This window comes from Mus caroli, unplaced genomic scaffold, assembly GCF_978045245.1.
Source record: "Mus caroli unplaced genomic scaffold, Mus_caroli_1 scaffold_15, whole genome shotgun sequence".
Classification (NCBI taxonomy): domain Eukaryota; kingdom Metazoa; phylum Chordata; class Mammalia; order Rodentia; family Muridae; genus Mus; species Mus caroli.
The window spans coordinates 2,799,485-2,821,375 of record NW_028227270.1 but is presented as its reverse complement, the minus strand read 5'-3'; the positions used below and the strand labels follow the sequence as shown (position 1 = coordinate 2,821,375).

Below are 21,891 nucleotides of genomic sequence, written 5' to 3'. Positions count from 1 at the left end.
ACATATTTTAAGAAAATTGAAATAATTTCATGCATCTATTTGACCACAGTGAAGTAACTAACACTTGAAACCCAAAGAAATTCCAGAGAATGCACAAATTCATGGCTATTAAATCACATTGTATTTAAATGGGCCATTGAAGAACCCAATAAGGAAGTTTTAAAACTCTTGGAATTAAATGAAAATGAAAATATAACAAACTAAAACCTCTGAGATTCAATGAAAGCTATCCTAAGAAGAAAATTTATAGTTCTAAGTGACTACATTGAAATACTGAGAAATAGCACAGATTAATAATGTAAGTAGATGAATTGCAAAAATAAAAGGAGATCAAAGTAGTAACTAAAAAAATTCTGATGGATCCACAATTGAGTTCTTCCAGACCTTTAAAGAAAAACTGCAATACATGTTTACTCAAATTGTCCCACAAACTAGAAATGGAAATAACATTCCCAGTCTATTATGAAGCAAGTGTTACTGTAGTACCAAAATCATAAAAGGATAGTGCAAAATATGGGGGGGGGGGAGAGGCAGTGGCCAATATATCTCTTATAAACATAAGTGCAAATGTGTCAACAATATACTAGTATATGACCCAAATATTACACTCTTGGACATATAAATGTCTGTTCAACTTATTGCAGAAAAACTTTCTCATCTATATACATTGTCATTATATTAGAAATACCTATAAATGGCATTGCCCTAGATAACCATAAATAATGAAAATGTGGTACATTTTGAATATAATGGAATTCTATTAAGCTTTAAAAAATGAAATTATAAAATTTTTACATAAATGGAAAGGAGTGAAGTTACCATGCACCAAAAAATAACACATCATTGCCTGTTCCTCTCATGTTTGGCTTCTAGCTTCAAGTTTTTGATTTTACATGTTGAACTTGGAGTATTAGTAGACGCTAGGTAAGAAGAAGGGCTGTGAAGTGTCAAAGGCTGGGGGAAAAAAAAACCAACCTTCACAACCATGAATTTTCATCAGCTGCATAAGCTTGCACTGAGTATGCATAAGAATGGTTCTAACAGCAATCAAGTATGGATGGAAAAGGGGCTCAGGGGTCCAAACCCTTCATTTCTTAACTATTTACCTCTGGCAGTTTAAAAAGAAGAAGGAACAGTCTCCAGCTCTCTAGGTACTGATGCCTTCACAAAGTTTCATTGTATAGTTCTTGATCTACTCAATGGTCACCATAGACAGCTTTGGTGAATATAGCCAGGTCATGAAACAAAATGAAGAATTAGGAATCTTAGAAAGAGTCTGATATCAATGAAAAGGGATTGACGGAGATGGGAGAGTGAAGTGAGAGGGTTATAATCAGAATACATCGTGTACATGTACAACATTATCAAATCAGTCAGTCAACACAAGATAGCACAATAATAAAGAGGTTGAGAGGGAAGGAGGAAATGATTTAATTATATTATAAATCTCAAAAAACGAAAGGAATATTTAAAATGACTATAATTGTTCCATCACAAAATGTTTTCTGGATCATATCTAACAATAAACTAAAATTCCAGAAGTTGGGGGTTATGAACTTTTACGATGAATTATATGTAATGCCTGAGACCTGTGATTTTTAGATCCTTCTGGGTGATTCTTGCTTAGCAAGACAGACTCTATTTGCTATCTCACAGGATGAAACTATCAACTGATCTTTCTATATAATTGATTCATAGTAAAGTACCAGTGGTTATATAGAAACTTAGCTCTATGTGACAGTGTAGAACTGATGAAGACTCAGAATGATCTCAGAATGATTTCCTCAGGGGGGAGAAAGTTGAAAATATTAGCATATACCTTTGTATATGTCTAGGGGGTAGAGTGATACTCCCTGTACATAGCTGTCTTTTCAACTGTCAGAAATGCCTGAACGAAAGACTCAATATTCCCCAGGCTTGTCTGAAGGAACAGATGATGTAACAAAGGATGGAGAGTGGAATAGATCACTTGAACAAATCAGGAGTTAGAAAATTTTAAAGTAGATTATTAAGTACTTATCTATAGTGAAGAATCATAATACCCTTGTGCTGGCAAACAATTTTGATTTTCAACTGTTATTAGCTGGAAGCTGTATGGAATGTTAGATACACTGTCATAAACCCGTGGCACACTTTTGAACCAGCTATTTGACTTGTTCAAGGTTCATATGAAAGATGATCACTATATTCTTATGAGACCATAATGATTTTTGTCAAATTAGATCACAGAAGATAGTTCAGGTGCCAGAACAGTTCTCAGGGAGCCAATAGGTTTATGAAGCAATGGATCTAAACACAGTTTCCTGTAGGGTTTCTTAAACTTGATAGTATAGCAGAGAACTTTATGGGTTTTCAAGTCCACCATAGCCATTGATTCTTAAATCCATTTAATAAAAAGGAAGTTGTTGTTTATGGATTACTATAAAATGTTCCAGCCGGGCGTGGTGGCGCACGCCTTTAATCCCAGCACTCGGGAGGCAGAGGCAGGCGGATTTCTGAGTTCGAGGCCAGCCTGGTCTACAAAGTGAGTGCCAGGACAGCCAGGGCTACACAGAGAAACCCTGTCTCGAAAAACCAAAAAAAAAAAAAAAAAAAAATGTTCCTTAAACGATTTAACTACTACAGTTGATTTCCTTATTGTGATGGCTGATCATGGTTTTCAGTTTGACTGCAAATGGACTGTCGATGCTAAGGTCAAGAGTTTGAAGAAGTGCAAGCTTTCTGGAGAAAGCAGAATATATGAGCACTCTGGTACCTTGTTCCAGCAGCTCTACCTACCATTTGTTGATGTTCTTCCAATATGCTCCAATTGACTCATCCCTTTGGAACCATAAGCCCAAATAAACCATCTCTTCCATAAATTGCCTTTGTTACGTTTTATGCTAGCAACAGACAACTAATTTAGAAGTTGGTACCAGGAAGTGGGGTGTTGCTGTCAAGAGCCTGATTCTGTTGTGTTTTAGAGAAATCTTGACAACTTTGAACCAAAAACCTTTGGAATCTGTAAGCAGAGTTTAGTGAGCGATTCTAGCAAGAGCTTAGAAGGCAGCAATGGTGAGAGCAAAAACTGCTAAAAGAAATGGACAAAATTATCTTACCATCTTCTTTTTAGAGAGTTTTGTAATGACTAAATAAATGATAATATTTTACCCATTGTAGCTCTCATTCTTTAAAATTCTAAGATATGGATGAAGTCCCGAGTCCAATCACTATAAGCCCCACAACACTACAAGGGTGGGAGTGTCTGATTGTTATCCAGTTCTAGGGAGGTGGATACAGCCAAATCTTTGAGGCTTGATCTGCCTTTATAGTCTACCTGGGAAGTTCTGTGCCAGTGAGAGACCTTGTCTTAAGAAAATATGTGTGGTACTTGAGAAAAGGCATCCAAGGTTAACCTCTGACCTTACACATATGTGCAAGTACTTGCATATGCATCTGCACACACATTGAGATACACATACACGCCAATACTGAAATATAGGTAACCTTGTAGTATTCATACAGTGAATAATCAAAAATAATTATAGTTGACTGGATCAAGTCCCACATAAGACTGTATATTTGGTTTACCTGCCTATTTTAAATGAAACAATCGGGATCAATTAAGTTTTATGGTTTTGTCTTTAAAAGTATAGTGATTGAGTATAGTAAGTATAGTATAGCAAATGCTTGGTGTTAATATAATTAAAAGCACTGAAAGGTTATTAGACTTTTAGCTCTGAGAGTGAACTTTTTGGTGTATAAGCAATTCTTTTAAGTGGGAAAAAAAACGATTCAAGTTTACTTAATACTTAAAAGAAATTACAGATAAAATAAATTAAATAAATTCCTGGAAAGTTAAACGTGATTAACCAAAGTATAAGTGAACCAGACCAGTAGATGAATGTCGCACACTGTTCTAAAAATGATATTATTATTCCTAGCCAACAAATGTAAACTCTTTTGAAATACTATTAGTTATAAAGTGATCATAAAGCCAGTATGGCCAAGTGGCTGATAGTCTCAGAGAGAACATTAAAATAAGCTCACTATTTCTTTGGCAAGAAATCATTGGATTCTATAAGGCACATAAATGGTTTTCTGACTTGGCAATGTGACAGCTTTTACTAAATAAAACATGGGCAGACTGCAGTGTGAATTTGAATTTCCTCTATGTTCTCCTTTCTCCATTTCATATCCTTTCCCCTCTGCTGCCAAATCCGCCCTTACTTTACCAAGGCTGGCTTTCTCTCCCATCTTCTTTGAGTTGTCTTTTTTAAACAGCTATATTAAGTCTCTCTGTCTGTCTCCCTCTGTCTCTGTCTCTCTCTCTCTCTCTCTCTGTGTCTCTCTCTTCCTCTTCCTCTCTCTCTTCCTCTTCCTCTCTCTCTTCCTCTTCCTCTCTCTCTTCCTCTTCCTCTCTGGTCTTTACATTTAAATTACACCATGATGCTCTGTACATTTCATGGGATGTGGAGGTTTGACATCTTTTCTTTTTTCTTTTCTTGCCAACATCAACATGAAGGCGATACTGTCTCCATGCCAGTGTAGAATTGAAGAGATCTATTACCTAGTCCACTATTGTCCAACATCTTTGGATGGGAAGTTTAGGGGGAAAAAAAAGAGAATTAGTAGTTTTCCCTTGAGGAAAACGTTTTCCAATTACAAAAGAAAGTTTTACCCTAGGTTTAAATTGTTCAGCATATTTAACCGAGAATATCGTGTCCTCTTGATACCTACCTACACATCTCTTCCTTCTAGTGAAGTGATTATGGCAGTCTTAAAACCCAAGTCTTACTATCCCAGTACATATCATTGATCTCATCTAACTTTCTCTTTTATTGATATAAAATCACTGAAGCAATCAAATGATCCCAAATGCCTGAGGTGCTGCCCCACCCCCCGACATTACCTCCTCTCCCTGTGCATAGAAATGTGTTGCCAGTAAGTGCTCTGATCATTCTACCTGCCTCCTGTATTACCATATCCTGCTGCCTGAGTTTTCTGTCTGCTAATATACTTATTAATCTTGTTTATTATTTTAAAATTAATCATAGTTCTTCACACACACTGTCTTTGTTGCTTTCTATGCCACATCAACTCAATCAAACCAAAATTTTCCTTATAGAAAATACCACCATGGTTTTTGATGTTTACCTTGTATATGTAGGTGTGTGTATGTGTGTGTGTGTTCTCATGTGCGCACTATTCTTTATACTGTGTCCCTTTGCCCTAGATTGACTTTACATTAGTCACCAGTTTACTGCTAAATTTCAACTCATATAGCAAAACCTTCCCCTAGATACATTTCATCTTCTACCCTTCATATTTACTTTCAGCCCTTAACATGTCTGGTTTGTATTATATTTACTGTGTGGGCTTTTTGTTGTTTGTTTGTTTTATTTTTTGTATTCTGCATTTAAGAGTCATATTGACAATCTATAAGGTCAATGAATAGCATCATTTTTCCTGCCCACCAAAACTAATTCAAAACAGAGAAGTGAAAAGAGAGAGTTCAAAATATGATCTCTTCACTTAATAAAAGAGATGCTACAGATGAAGACTCTGGCTTCATGCCAGGTACATTTTTAATATGTCATCTCTCTATTACACGTATGCACTCAGTCACAGACAACTTGTTGACCTGAGGACACAGCATGCCTGAGAGGCTTATCCCTTCTCAGGAACAAGTAAAAATCTTCAAACAAGCCTGTGAGGGGAAAGAAAGAGAATGCAATGTCCACCAATTTCTTCGTTAACATTCACAAGTCAAGTTAGTCACTCTTATTCCTTGGCAATTATGGAAAGATCGTGTGGAAGAAAATGAAGACCAGGACAGGAATGACTCTCCAGTGAAAATATGAAACAAAGAAAAGATGATTCCCAGAGAGGGAGTTTTAAATTATGTCCACACTATTCCTCCCTTCTAGATCTGAAGCTAAGTCCCTTCCTGAGAGGGTGTAGAAAATACATAACACACTCAAAACAAAATGAAATGGAACTTGATAGAATGTGTCTTCACTCAGCATACCCAGACATGCTCAGTCTCTCTCTCTCTCTCTCTCTCTCTCTCTCTCTCTCTCTCTCTCTCTCTCTCTCTCTCTCTCTCTCTCTCTCTTTCTGTGTGTGTGTGTGTTTCTCTTTGTGTCTTTGTCTCTCCTCATCTCTCTCCTCTTTCTGTCTCTCTCTATCTCTCTGTCTCTGACTGTCTGTCTCTCTCACTCTGTCTTCCTCTTCTCTCTCTCCTTGACTTTAACTGTTATGCTCTTAAAGACAAAAATCAAGATCCAAAAGGACAAGAGTCATTTGAATGACCATCATGTAAATGGATCCACCAGCCTCAATCATGACTCCAGAAACATCAGCTATTGCTGACACCCTGACTCCAAACAGACAGAGACTCTCAGCCAGAGTTACCAGCTAAGCAGCTCTTTATTCCAGACCTAACAAGGCAAAGAGATCACAAATGTGATGTTTCCAGTTGCTATGTTTTGCAATTATCTAGCAAACAGCATCTAAAAGAACATGTATCATTGCTAAGCGTGTGCTGTTGTTTTACACGTCAATGAATGAATGCATGATCGAGCCACTTCAAATCACCAAACATAGCTGGTAGTTCCCACATTTTTGTTCATACTGTTCGGTATGAAATACAAGACAGTCATATGTTAAAGTGTTCTGTGTAATTTTTACAGAATGATACAAAGGTGAAAATAAAGATAAATACATATAGGAAGTCACATTTATTCATTTTTACTAGGAAGAGGGAATTAAATTACAAATTTTAAAATGGATTCATCTTCATCATTCTACAAATACTTATTGATCATCTTTTATGTTCTAAGTGCTGCTCTGGCATTTGGGAAATCTTAAAACAAAACAAAGATTCTTTTAATGGCAGGGATTATTTCTAGGCTAGGCAAGTAAATGAATGATAAAGAGATATAGTAAATTAAATAACCACATAATTTTACAGAGGAAAAAAGTAAATTGAAAGAGACGGTTAATTCTAAATGTTAACTTGAGTAATGTACAGTCACCTCTAGACAGGCATTGACATGAGAAGACACACCCACTTTGGGAAGCAGTTCTCTGACGTCATTAAAAGGAGGAAGTGAGGTGAGTCTGAGCAATCACTATCCCCTACTTCCTGAGTATGGATGCAAGGTGACCAGGTACTTTAAGCAGCTATCATCTCACTTCCATACCCGGATGAACTGTAACTGTACTCAGCAGCATGTGAATGACAACTTCCTTAAGTTGCTTTGGTTGGGGTGTGGGGTGGGATTTTTCCCCACAATGCGTAAAGTAAGGAGAATCAAAGTATGAGAGTCATTTCAGGCTGTTTCCAAAAAAGGAAAGAATTTAGACTTCATGGGAAAATATTATTATGAACAAGGACAAAAAGGTGAGTGAAGGGACTATTATGTCGCTATCAGGCTAACAGAAGAAGACAGAAAGCAAAAGAGTAGCCAAAAGAAAGCCTTGTGAGAAAATGAATTACAGAGCTGAAACAGGAGTAAGTAGAGTGACATTTGCAGCCAAAAAGAAGTTGGAGATAAGTGGATATGGTGTTGAGATAGCTGTGGTCAGGTCAGGAAGAATTTTATGAGACATTCAATACAGTTTATGCAACTGAAACAAGAACATCACTGACATTCTGGAATAAGCAAATTAGCTCAAGGACAGGCATTGCAGCATTAGAAAGATCAAGCTTGAGCTAGGATAAGAAAGTCTATATATAGGGAGGCTCGGTGAGGAATAGGTTGTTATGAATGGATAAGATACTATTATGTTTTAATTCTCTAGATTTAAGAATGCATTCTTATTATAGCACTATAGTGAGTGAACTGATGTCATAATGAAGCTGGACAATATTTTTGACAATTCTATGCACAGTAAAGTAGTTATGAGGTGAAGAACCAGGCCAAGCTCTTCTAGGAAGAAAAATGAATAGGTATGTCTGAGAAGATAGTAAAGGGAAAATCAATGTCATTTGAGTCAGGTAACATTAATGACTTCCCCAACTCAAGTTGTGACTTGGTATTGAGAAACATTCTGCAAGGTCTCTGTCTCTCTGTCTCTCTCTCTGTCTCTCTCTCTCTGTCTCTCTCTCTCTGTCTCTCTCTGTCTCTCTCTCTCTCTCTCTGTGCGTGTGTGTGTGTATGTATGTGTGGGTATGTGTGTGTGTGTATGTATGTGTGGGTATGTGTGTGTATGTGTGTATGTGTGTGTATGTATGTGTGGGTATATGTGTGTGTGTGGGTATTTGTGTGTGTGTATGTATGTGTGTGTATGTATGTGTGGGTATGTGTATGAATTGTGTGTGTGTGTGTATGTGTGTGTATGTGTGTGAATTGTGTGTGTGTATGTGTGTGGGGGGTAAGTGTGTGAAGTGTGTGTGTGTATATATGTGTGTGTATGTATGTGTGGGTATGTGTGTGTGTATGTGTGTGGGGGGGTATGTGTGTGAATTGTGTGTGTGTGTATGTGTGTGTGTGTGTGTATGTGTGGATATGTGTGTGAATTGTGAGTGTGTGTGTGTGTGAATGTGTGGGTATGTGTGTGAAACGTGTGTGTGTGTATGTGTGTGTATGTATGTGTGGGTATGTGTGTGTGTGTGTGTGTATGTATGTGTGTATGGGTATGTGTGTGAATTGTGTGTGTGTGTATGTGTGTGTATGTATGTGTGGGTATGTGTGTGTGTGGGTATGTGTATGTGTGTGTATGTATGTGTGTGGGGGTATGTGTGTGAATTATGTGTGTGTGTGTGTGTATGTGTGTGTATGTGTGTGTATGTGTGTGTGTATGTGTGGGTATGTGTGTGAATTGTGAGTGTGTGTGTATGTGTGGGTATGTGTGTGAATTGTGTGTGTGTGTATGTGTGGGTATGTATGTGTGGGTATGTGTGTGAATTGTGTGTGTGTGTGTATGTGTGTGTATGTATGTGTGGGTATGTGTGGGGGTATGTGTGTGAATTATGTGTGTGTGTGTGTGTGTGTGTGTATGTGTGTGTGTATGTGTGGGTATGTGTGTGAATTGTGAGTGTGTATATGTGTGGGTATGTGTGTGAATTGTGTATGTGTGTATGTGTGTGTATGTATGTGTGGGTATGTGTGTGTGAGGGTATGTGTATGTGTGTGTATGTATGTGTGTGGGGGTATGTGTGTGAATTATGTGTGTGTGTGTGTATGTGTGTGTATGTGTGGGTATGTGTGTGAATTGTGAGTGTGAGTGTATGTGTGGGTATGTGTGTGAATTGTGTGTGTGTGTATGTGTGGGTATGTATGTGTGTGAAGTGTGTGTGTGTGTGTGTGTGTGTGTGTATGTGTGTGTGTGTGTCACGGTACTAACCTCTCAGCTCCTGCTGAGCACCACAGCTCTTTGCTTCCCACCGTGATGATCACGGACCAATCCTCTGAAACTGTAAGGATGCTCCCAGTTAAATGCTTTTTTTTTTTTTTTTTTTTTTTAATATATATAACAGTTGCCTTGGTCATAGAACAGTAACTAAGCAAAAAAAAAAAAAAAAAAAACAGTAACTAAGACAGCTACTATATAAATTTATAAGTACTAATACTACTAGTTAACCTATTATGCAACAAGGTATTTTTCAGTTAGAAATTTTAATTTATTATAAAGGTTTATTTAGATTATTTAGCTATTTAGCCACATATTTATGTCATTATTTAGTATAATTTAAAAATGAGTGAAGTAAAATAAAAATATGTCTTTATAGGCCTTTCACTTTCTACTCAGTTATCAATTTTTTTTTTTTTTTTTTACTAAGAAACGCAATCTCACAGTGGGCTCCATGAACCTCTGCCTGTTGCTGCCCTCTCTTTGGCAATTGTTCTTGAGCCTTAGGTGTATGAGTATTAAAGGGAGGGAGGAACGTTGTAATAATATTACAAAGAAGAAAAGCTGAAACGTAATTATGTTTTAATCTCAAAATTGAAAAAGGAAATCCTTTAAAAATTTAAAAAACTTACAGACCCTGCTCACTGATTGCATAAAGGAAAAAAAAAAGTAGTTTTGATGAAAATATATTCTGTCAATAAGATGATTGATCATGAATTGCTTCTAAATATAGGCCAGTGCTATCTCAAGGGTTCCCTACTGAGACACTAACATCCATAACAAAAACTGTATCAGGTCAAGGATGTTTCTTGTATTGAAGAGGCTGTAAGACAGGACTCAGCCTAAAGCTTTTCAAAGTGAATGGGAAGTATGTCATACAATAGATAAAATACTACAAATACAAACATACAAACATGATTGCTAACCTTGGGTTACTTTTTATTGGTTCAATATCAAGGAACCTTGTACCAATGGCCTAAAATATATTATTTAAAAGCTTTGCAAAGAGTTTTGGACTTGATTTTAGAGAAACCACTTAGACAATATAGAAGGTGATTTGAGAGAGTATTATTGTCTTTGGTGTTAATGCATTTATAGTCTTTGACTGTAATTCTCTGAGAGCTTAAGAGGCAAAGATTATTTAGAGTACAGATTTGTTGTTGCTGTTGTTGTTTTTAATTTAAGACGTCAAAACCTTGTTCTCATTGCCAAAGCTCTAACATTTTTTCAGATTTTTTCTAGAGTATTTAAAATGTTACTTGTAGAATTTTATTTTACTACTTAAATAGAATTTAATTATACATATCCCCATAGGATACATGTCTGATGATTGATGGGCATACTTAACATACACAACACACACACACACACACACACTCTACAATTCCTTTCACACAGTAGAAACAATATCTTATTATGAAGCCTTTTGCTATTTTTTGATGCCAACAGAGAGCTTTCCCCATCTGAAGTCAAGGAGCTGTTACAGCAGAGAGAGGAGATAATCTAGGAGGATGTAAACATCCATGACCACTTTTGAAGATAAAAATGGAGGGCTTCCAGGTGAGGAGCTGTCTGTAGGGCAAATAGCTCTTAGCTAGGCACCAGTGGTGTACTGGGCAGCTGCTCTATTTCAGAGATTCTGAAATGGCTCTGACTTCTTCCTTGGGAGACTATAGCCAGAGCAGCCTTGTTAGCCTACCATGTTTGACAGGAATCACAAGACGGTATCTCACTCACACTGGATAGGAAAGCCTCTATCCCAGGGACCTACACCTTTCTCAGGTATCTTTTTCAGTATAGTCACAAACTGACGCCATGTCTAGCTGAGAGATGGTGATGAATGATGTCAGCTCCTTTGTAACAAAAGAAAAGCTTCATAGCCACTTTCCCAAAACTCCCGTCTTCACCCAAGCTCCCAAAGCAAGTTGGTGTGTTGCTACCTTTTGATTTTTTTTTCTTTTTCCCTCATGCATACACATAGTCATTGCTCTTCTTCACGTCTCGCTATAGAAGTCTGTCATCTCATGACAGCATCTTATTTGTTGAATGGAAGCACTGATTACCCAAAGAAGACATGCATGAAACTAGACCATTGATTTTCTGTTATGGAGATGCAGAGGGGTTGATCAGGTCATATCCAACTAAAGCATTTATAGACTATTAATGGTCACTCGGTGAGAGGACTCTTGTCTCTCATCAAGATTCACAGATAGCTAACAAATAATTGGGGTGTGCTTACAAGGTACTGATCCTCCACAAGATTTATTGGCAATTAACAGTTGCTGTGGGGGATGGGTTTCCAAGGCCATGGCATGCAGATATAGAGATAGATAGACATAGGAGATGGAGATGGAGATGGAGATGGAGATGGAGATGGAGATGGAGATGGAGATGGAGATGGAGATGGAGATGGAGATGGAGATGGAGATGGACAGGGACAGGGACAGGGACAGGGACAGGAACAGGGACAGGGACAGGGACAGGGACAGGGACAGGGACAGAGACAGAGATAGAGATAGAGATAGAGAGATAGAGATAAAGATGATATACATATTGCTAGTGGGGAGGGATTTTTTCATTCTTCAGTGGCATAGCCACCCTTAAGCTTCCCATGCTTCTTTTTTTCATTGGTTATTCTATTTATTTACATTTTAAGTTCTGTCCCCCTTCCCAGTTTCCCCTCCACAAACTTCCCATCCTATCACCCCTCCCCTTTGACTCTATGAGGGTACTCCCCTACCCACTCACCTACTCCTGCCTTACCACTCTTGGGTCCCCTTTCCCTGGGGTATCAAGCCTCCATAGGACCAAGGGTTTCATTTCCCATTGATGCCAGATAAGGCAGACCTGTGATACATATGTAGCTGGAGTAATGGGTCCTCCATCTGTACTCCTTGTTGGTTAGTCCCTGAGAACTCTGGGTGGTCTGGTTACTTGATATAGTTCTTCCTATGGGGTTATAATCCCCTCAGTTCCTTCAGTCCTTCTCCTAACTCTTCCGCTGGGGTCCCCAGGCTCAGTCGGATGGTTGGCTATGAGTATCTGCATCTGTACTGGTCAGGTGCTGGCAAAACCTCTCAGGAAATAGCAATACCAGGGTCCTGTCAGCAAGCCCTTCCTGGCATAAGCAATATTGTGAGGGTTTGGTGTCTGCAGATGAGATGTATCCCTAGGTGGGGCAGACTCTGGATGGCCCATACTTCAGTCTCTGCTCCTTTTTGTGTCCCTCTATTTCCTTTAGATAGGAAGAGCTCTGGGTTAAATTCTTGAAAGGTGGGTGGCTCCATCTCTCAACTGGGGGTGCCATGTCTATCTACTGGAGATGATTCTTCAAATAACATTAACTAACCTCCTTTTTTCCCCATGCTAGTATTTTTTAAATTCCTTCATTGTTAGACTATCTGAATTGAATAGCTGTCTATGATTCTCCGCATCCTTTCAGATGAATATATTATGTTTATTTTGACCCCTCTTGGTTTCTAATGTATGTTAAATATTCTTTCAAATGTATATTTGATCTCTGGTTATTATTAGTGTCTTGTAAACATGAATTGTTCAGATGCAATTATAACTTGGTTTACATTACACTCCAAGGATGTCCTTCAAATTAATTTAGGGCTTAGAAGAGTTTAAGAGTATGAGATGTTACATTTGTGATGTATAAAGAATAGATATGTACATTGAAGGATTTGGAGGGAAGAATGGATAAGGGGAAATGGTTTATTATAATATTAAAAATTAAAAACAAAATAAAAAGAATAAAGACACAGTACTATGTAAGGAGAAAATTACTATGAAGGAATAGAAATTCCCAGTTATTCTCGAACATTCATGGATGCATTTCATTTCCTCCTTCTCTCTCTCTGTATGTGTGTGTGTATCCATGTGCATGGTTATATTTATTAATTAATAGATGAGAAATGATATAAACCATGTCACAAAACTATCATTAATGGTTTTATAGTTTCTGAATCTGGTAGTCTTTAAATATGGGTGCCACTCCTATTTTCAAAGCAAGATGCTCACTTCCTAAAAATACCACAAAAGAACTAGAACAAGAAAGGTAGAAAACTGAGTGCCCTCACTTCACTTCTGTGGTGAAAGCACCTACGTTCAAACAGGTCAGGGAAATGGTATGTCACTTCACCCCAAGTTTAGGAGTCACCAGTTTGGCATTTTGAAAATGCTTATTTGATCTTCATAAAGAATATTGGCTAACTTAGGCCAGAAATAAACCAAGATATTTGTTTTTCAGAAATAAATGGCCAATAACTACAGTGAAAGGAAGTATAAACATAAACAACCCTTGGTAATCCATACAGATAGGTTTTAAATAAAAAATGCAAACAATATTGAAGTTATCAAAAGCTTTGTAAGCTATAACAAGCTTGCTTTACTATAGTAGAATTGCATCAAATCCCCTGAGAAATGAAGCATTAGAAACAGGAGAAAGGATTTGTAATTCACTTCTTGTTGCTTGCTATGTGGTATGTACCTGTCTAGGCACAGAGGACATAACAGTGGACAAAGCAGAGTGACATTGCTCTCTGGAAAAATAAGCAGAAAATTATCACATAAATAAAATGCATTATGTTATAAGGTAGAAAATGGATTTTATTTTTAAAATAGGAATAGAGGAGTAAGAATAGTTATTTAAATGTTGGTAACCTAGAAAGTCTTCTTAGAGAGACAGGCTTGAGACCAAAGAGAAATGGAATATAGACTTCAGGAGCATGTTTGATGCAGAGGCAAGGCCGCAGTGCATGAACAGCCCTGGCCTGTTTAAAGAGCATGGAAGCTGCATTGAGATGAAAGTCGCATTTGAACTGAGATTAATGAAGAAGACGAGGCATGACCAGAAAGCAATGTAAGTTATAGGACATCACATCACTCTTTATGAGACAGCACTCCTTTAGAGCAGTGGTTCTAAACCTGTGGGTCACAACCCCTTTGAAGGTCACAGGACCCATTCACAGTGGTCACCACAACATAGAAACTTACAATATGATTCATAACAGTAGCAAACTACAGTTATGAAGTAGCAATAACATAATTTTATGGTTTGGGGTGACCATAACATGAAGTGTCTTAAAGAGTCTCAGTGTTAAGAAGGTTGAGAACTGCTGCTCTAGAGGCACTCACACAACAGCTTACTATTTTCTGTAAATCCAGTCCCAGGGAATCTGTCTTCTATGGTCTCTACAACCTCTGCATGCATGTGGTCCACAGACATAAATGCAGGCAAAGCCACAACACACACACCCATACACACATGCACACATACACACCTACACACACACACACACACACATACATACATACACGCACATGTACAGGCACACTCAGAGAAAGAAAATAATTATATATAAAGGAAACTGATAGATATTATGTTTATTCCCTCCTACTTTTTTCATTTAGATTTAAAGTAGAGAGATAATAAGCTAAATCTGTGGATAAGTCAAAGGTTATATTCCTGGGCAATGAGAACAAAGACTACATATGTTTCCATCAGCACTTAGCCATGTCTCAACCATAGACCCTGCTTAAGTTTGGTCTCAAAAGCCCCCTATGTTTGTAAAGGCCTGCTCACAGATTTCTGTTATTAGAGTTGGGGAAAAATTGAAAAAGTATGTACAGTCACATCTTTGATTCATCGGAGACATGTACTTGAAAAGAATAGTAGGACCCAGCTCCAAGTGTTCCTCTCTCAATCTCTCCACCAGGAAATGAACGACTTTGCTGGACCACACACAGTGAACCACAGGTTGAAGAGCAAAGGAGCCAACCAATCATGGACTAAGACCTCAGCAACTGTTGATTGTCTCCCTGATGTGCTACAGTGATAGCAAACTGACTACGACAGAATAGTTGGAAGGTGCTTCATCAAACCTCATTTGGGGTATAGAAACAAGTAAAAATGAGTAATATGAATGTTGATGTTTTAGTTAAGACTGGAATATGCATATTTTCAGAGGCAATATTCTAATTCATAAGATTTTAAGATTTATCAGTATATATACATATATGATTTATCACTACACATGCAGCTGTCAGAATCTTAATCACCTGTGAGAATTTGTGTTACGCACAGCACTTAGTAAAAAAGAGACATGTCTTTGTGTATGAGAGTATGCCTATGAGTGTATATGTGTGTGAATGTGTTTTCTTATTATTAAGAACTGGCCTGGAATTTTGTAATATTCTCTGCTTCTAATATAAACTGCTTTGCTATCCAGAACTTTAATCTCTTTTAAGTTCTCTTATTTAATTTATGTTTGGAATTTGTGAAACAAGAAGCATTTTGCATGTTGGATGCCTGCCTTGTTTATGAATATTACTCCGTCAAATATTCATCAAGATTGGTAGCAGACAGCTGCTGATAGTGCATAAATAGGGAGTCAGGATGCTCACTGCCAAATTTTAACCTCTGTTATATGAAGACAAAGGCTGCTCTTACTATAATCAACAACAAACTTTTCCCATCTTGCTTTGTATTAATAGCTGTTTGAAGGAAAAATCTAATCTTAACTTTTCTTTTTCTTTCTTTCTTTCTTTCTTTCTTTCTTTCTTTCTTTCTTTCTTTCTTTCTTTCTTCCTTTCTTCCTTCCTTCCTTCCTTCCTTCCTTCCTTCCTTCCTTTCTTTCTTTCTTTCTTTCTTTCTTTCTTTCTTTCTTTCTTTCTTCCTTTCTTTCTTTCCTCCCTTCTTTCTCTCCTTTCTTTCACCCATTCTTTCTTTCTTTTTCTTTCTTTCTCTTCTGTTTTGCTTGCTTTGAAGAAGATAGAATAGTGGAACAAAATCAGAAGTGTCACTCATTTGGGCTGTCAGCCACTAAGTCCCAGCTTGGCTGTAATGGTTGCTAATGGCTAGGATCCAGTCTAACTGCTTGATAGCCCTATCTTGAGAGAATTTTGTCCCTGCTGTTTTGGGGATCTGAGGGTTTTGACTGTCACCTCTGAGTTGAAGACTTCCATTTTCTTTGTAGGTAATGCTAAGTCTGAATTTAAGGAAGATGCAAGGTAATGGCCTTCACAAACACTGTAAACCTAGAATAACTGCTGATACACATCTTCCCCTCTTCTTTCTTCTAAAATGATGACAAATTATGTGTGTGTGTGTGTGTGTGTGTGTGTGTGTGTGTGTGCTTTCTCTATACACACACACATAGAGACACACAAATATGCTACAGACAGTAAAACAGTGGAACACTGGCAATCTCACATTAGGCCATGCTTAATACATGATTGTGATGTCTCACAAATCCCAATTGGAATTAAGACTTGGAAGAATACTGGAGAGTCACTGGTCTGCATTGGGTTCCTAAAGAAATGGATTCAAATAACAGTGAAGGAATCCTACAATAACAAAATCTATGAACTTGTCAGCAAGGGTAGGGGCACGTAGGCAAATAGCAAATAGTCTTCCTCCTGTGTCCTTGTGGCTGGACTGGTTCTGTTCACATTTACAGTGAGAATGCATGCTTCAAACTCTGATGGAAATAATCCCTAACAGGAGTGCCCAGCAGCTTTCATTTTGATTGATTCCAGATTAAGTGAATTGACAAGCATGATTGTCAATCCAAGTCCTCAATTTGACATACAACCACGTCTGCTTGTGTCATACTTGATTTTTAAATCACAACAATATTCAGGTCAAAATCCTACCTACTGTAACTATCCCACATACAACTGCTGACGTGCCATATGTTTTAGAATAGGTGGTAATGTCCCCTGAGGAGTGCTTAGTCTTAGTATCTCACAACTTAAATACGATACTATAGCTTCACAAGGATTAATTAACCCCTGGTATTTTTGCCATTAATGTCATGTTACATGACAAATAATAGAAGAAAGAAAACACAATTATATGAACATATGTGTATACAAACATGCTTTTAACAAATACAACATAAACCTGAATGTCAGTTACCAGCCTCACTTCTGTAACTGGTCACATAGCATTCACTGGTATTTATTTTATTGTATTTTTAATGTGTAAAATGGATGGATTTTATTGTGTGATACCAGATATAAAAAACTATATTTACATCTGCTAGCCACCTAGGAAACAGGAGTCAGTACTACTGATTCACATATTCGCTTTGAATTAAGTTTTTTTTTACTGCACTTTCCAATATTATCTGCAATGATTAGAATTAGCATGTTCTCTTAAACTTCTGTACTGAATCGCAAATAAGGTATAGTTTATTCACTGGAACTAGATCTGAAAAAGCTTACAAACTTTTCAGTCACCTTCTATCTTTGCTGTTACATCTGCCTCCCTCCATCACCAAGCTGGACTCCTCTCGTTGTCCACATCCTTTCCAGGGAAATCTCGAGGCAAGAATGTCTGTCTGTTCCCTTGAAAGAATACGGACAAACCCAACTCCCCCAACTCCATTCTGTCCTCTTGAAATGTGTTTCAATTTGGCAGAATAAATAAAAATACTGGTAGGAGTCTGAGAACCTAAATCCGGGCTTCCTTGTATCATAAACTAGAAACAACTCCATCATTTGTTCTGTAGACACCCATTTTAACTATAAGACTTTTGTATTTGCTTGGTCTTTTGTCATTTATCTTCACTGTTGTCCTGGAATTTACATAAGGCAGTTAGGCTTTTATAGAAATTCAAATTCACAGAGGTCAAACAATATGGCCAAGAAACCACAGGTGTAACATGCCAGAATGAGCCAAATTCATCTCACCTCATCTGAAATTCTATTAGTGGAATGTGTCATGCTCCGGAGTTTAAGTGAATGAATCAGTAACTTTCTAGGTCCCTTCAGGGATTTATTTTATACTTCTACTGGCTATTTTTTCTCCTAGAATGAAAACAGGTATAAACATTTGGTTATCAAATTAGATCTTCTTAATTTTAGCTGTTCATTCATATTTCTCTCATTTCTTTTTTTATTAGGTATTTATTTCATTTACATTTCCAATGCTATCCCAAAAGTCCCCCACCTGCTCCCCCACCCACTCTCCCACCCACCCACTCCTACTTCTTGGCCCTGGCGTTCCCCTGTACTGAGGCAGATAAAGTTTGCATGACCAATGGGCCTCTCTTTCCACTAATGGCCGACTAGGCCAACTTCTGATACATATGCAACTAGAGACACGAGCTCCAGGGGTTACTGTGTAGTTCATATTGTTGTTCCACCTATAGGGTTGCAGATCCCTTTAGCTCCTTGGTTACTTTCTCTAGCTCCTCCATTGGGGGTCCTGTGATCCATCCAATAGCTGACTGTGGGCATCCACTTCTGTGTTTGCTAGGCCCAGGCATAGTCTCACAAGAGACAGCTATATCTGGGTCCTTTCAGCAAAATCTTGCTAGTGTATGCAATGGTGTCATTTCTAAATTTAAAGGAAGTTATTTGTTCAATAGTCTTAAGTATTGTCTCTCAGAAAACTTTTCAAGTTACCTATTTCTATTTGTCAAAAGAGAGCCAGCTAGCATATCACAGATACCACTAATTCTTCTAAAAAGGTATTTCATATTTAAAAACAATTTTAAATATTAAAAACCCCTCATGAATTTTTATTATCTAGAGTAGTAATATATACTTTTCTTCCTTTGCACTCAGTTTCCTCTTTATTCACTTGGGAAATATAGTCACTGTGTCTCCCTGCTGATTATCTGTCCCTAACACAATGCCAGTCTTACAGGAGTCAGGGGCTCTTGTTTTAAATATCGCCTAAAAAGAACAAACCATCCTAAACTGGAAAGTGAATTTAATATTGAATCATTTTGGCCACATAATCAATACTGCTAACATATACCCAGGAACTATAAATTTAAAAATAAATTACATGAACAATCCTGACGAGGCAAAGAGCTTTCAACGTTATGGCCCTCAACTCACAGTAACATATAACTTAATACATGAAAAACAAGGACACTGGGCTTGGGATCACACATAGGAAATTGTTTTGTAATTTTCTTCATTTTGATTATATTCCTTTCCTGCCTTCTGGAGGAAAGATTTCGACTTCAAAAGTAACGAAATATTTGAGAAGGGAATTTACACCCTTCAGTTCTAAATGGTATTCTTGGGTGACTTTCTGGAAAGAGTTTATGGTTATTGAAAAGGTTCGATGGTTCTACAACAGTAATCTTGCCTTTGGGAATGTCCATGATATTCTTTTTATTTTTTTTTAACTTTTTTTTTATTAGAGATTTTCTTTATTTACATTTCAAATGTTATTCCCTTTCCTAGTTTCCTCTCTGAAAATCCCCTATACCCTCCCTCCTCCCTCTTCTCCCCAACCCACCCACTCCCACTTCCTGGACCTGGCATTCCCCTATACTGGGGTCTAGAATTTTTGCAAGACCAAGGGCCTCTCCTCCCACTGATGGCCAACTAGGCCATCCTCTGCTGCATATGCAATCCATGATATCCTTATCAAAGTGATCTCCTATCTGCAGTCTGAATTCCTTTGGTTCTTGCGGTGGTTCAACATCTTTTACTGGCAAGGAAGTTACGGATCTTCGAAATCGACATATACATCTCTTATCAATGACAGCAGGTTGTTATCTTTTCTAGAAACTTCTTCTTCAATTTCTGCATACTGGCTCAGGTGCTCCTGCAGGAGGCCATGAGTAGAAGGGTGCTTGGGTGCCATTGGAGAGCTTCCTCTTTCTGACCTGCTCCGCTCGATTCTCTACGTTAAACTTCCTGAAGGCGCAGGTCTCACGAGCCCCCATCTCTACATCATGATGCCCTTAGTTCACTAGGCACGTGCCACTGGTATTTACAATGATCTTCTTTGACTACTCATTCTACATTGGCTTGTCCTATGCACGCACTGCGGCAGCTGTTCGATCTTTACCTAGAGTGGTGAGCGTATGTTCATCATTAAAGACCCTTTGTCATCTTGTCTGGGCTAGGTGGGGATTTCCCATTAACCTTAGTAACAGGGCATGGTGATGATACCAAGAGAGAGCTAGGCTCTCCTGCTCTACTGTTATCTTCCATCCTGTCATTGTGGAGAAACAATTCATTTTCCTCACTGGTAGTCTAAAAACACACTCACTGTAATACTATTACTTCTTTCTTAGCCATATGATGTATGGGCATCGGAAGTGGCCCTATCTGACCTTCAGTTCAATGAAATTTTTGTTGTATATCCTAACAGGTGTACCCCTCCTTGTTTGGAACCAAAATTCCTAGGACAGGAGAGTATAAGTTCTTGGGAACAGGAAGCCAAAATTTTCCTAGTGTGTGGCTAGACGTGACCATTCTTAGCCATCACAAATGGCAATAAAGCTGGCAATATTTCAATAAGTCATAATGATATTAACTAATTATTACATCTAAAGAGGTGACTGGACCTTTGGAATCAGTCACATCTATCCTTTAAGCATGTTAAACAGCACATTATATGAGGGACTCTCCCAGAACCTTCTAGAAAAATGTTTCATTATCCTTGGAGCGATTCTTTTATTTTTAAGGTAGAATTTTGAAGGGAAAATGTTTTACAATTTCTGGAGTGCTTATAAATCACAATCAAGTTTACTTACACCAAGAAGCAAACCTTTCACACCATTCTGGAAGGTCACCTTTGTTTTATCATATCTATTTTATCATTTATCCTTCAAAAGTGGAAAGTGGTATTTAACCCTGCTTACTCTTTGTTAATTTGAAGTAATACCAAGAAACCAAGACAAAGAGCTACGATTTGAACCAAACTAGTTATTCTTCTGTACTGAGGCCTCTAGCAAATCTCATCTTTCCCCATATTCATTATGTAAAGTGACTGCTTCCTACTGATTTCCCAAGTAAACTCCTTGATTCCATTCATATGGGGCCTCGCCATAACGAATGTGACTCTGAACAGGAAGACATGACGTTACTGTGAAAATGTTTGCTATAGAAGTATAGTCAAAATGTTTAGTATAAGCTCTTCTGTTATCATGCATTCTGGTAAAAATCACAGATGGAAGCCAAATGTGTTACAAAGGAATAAGTATTCAAGTACCAATTAGTAACTTTACAGGGCTACAAATCTCATGAACGGAAATACTCTGTCACTGTGTGACTCAAATTGACTCAGACACAAGCCTCAGAACCTTCAAGCTCAACAAAGCTATCAGGTAGAATTGTCTCCATGTGTTGATGTGAACTGTGAACTGAGACTAAGCTGCTTGTTCTAATGCCGCTTATAAGAGGGATATATAATCCAGAGAAGTCTCAAAATTGTGCCATGTAGAACTCTCTGCATCTGTTGTGCCTCGTGCATCTGAAGGACTGACCTGAGGCAATAATTTGGTCATTGTACAAGTCTAATGCTTTAATGTCCCACAGAAATATGCCATAGTTTAAAATATAAGCTACTGTGACATACCTAAACCTTCAACAGCTTGCATTTTTTTTCACAAGAAATCTAAATTCTGTTCCTGCAACATAAGTCACCTCTCCACGTAGCTCAGTCCAGTCAATAATGAGTCACATGAATCCACAGAGATAATAGTAATCAACCTCTATTGTTTTGAAGAAAAGGAGAAAAATGAAAGCAATAAAACATATAATATTTAATAAAACAATCAAAAATAG

General features: G+C 37.8%; 1 long non-coding RNA gene and 1 pseudogene across 1 annotated transcript in view; one reads left to right on the top strand and one right to left on the bottom strand.

The window, feature by feature from the left end:
* Positions 1-7,892: 7,892 nt before the first annotated feature.
* LOC110308540 (uncharacterized) overlaps positions 7,893-21,891 on the top strand; it is a 36,503-nt gene continuing 22,504 nt past the window's right edge. Inside the window, exons 1-2 of the long non-coding RNA XR_002379566.2 lie at positions 7,893-7,936; positions 15,063-15,214. This is a non-coding gene — a long non-coding RNA (uncharacterized LOC110308540). The remainder of the gene's footprint in view (positions 7,937-15,062; positions 15,215-21,891) is intronic.
* LOC110308538 (NADH dehydrogenase [ubiquinone] 1 alpha subcomplex assembly factor 4-like) lies at positions 19,280-20,042 on the bottom strand (annotated as a pseudogene).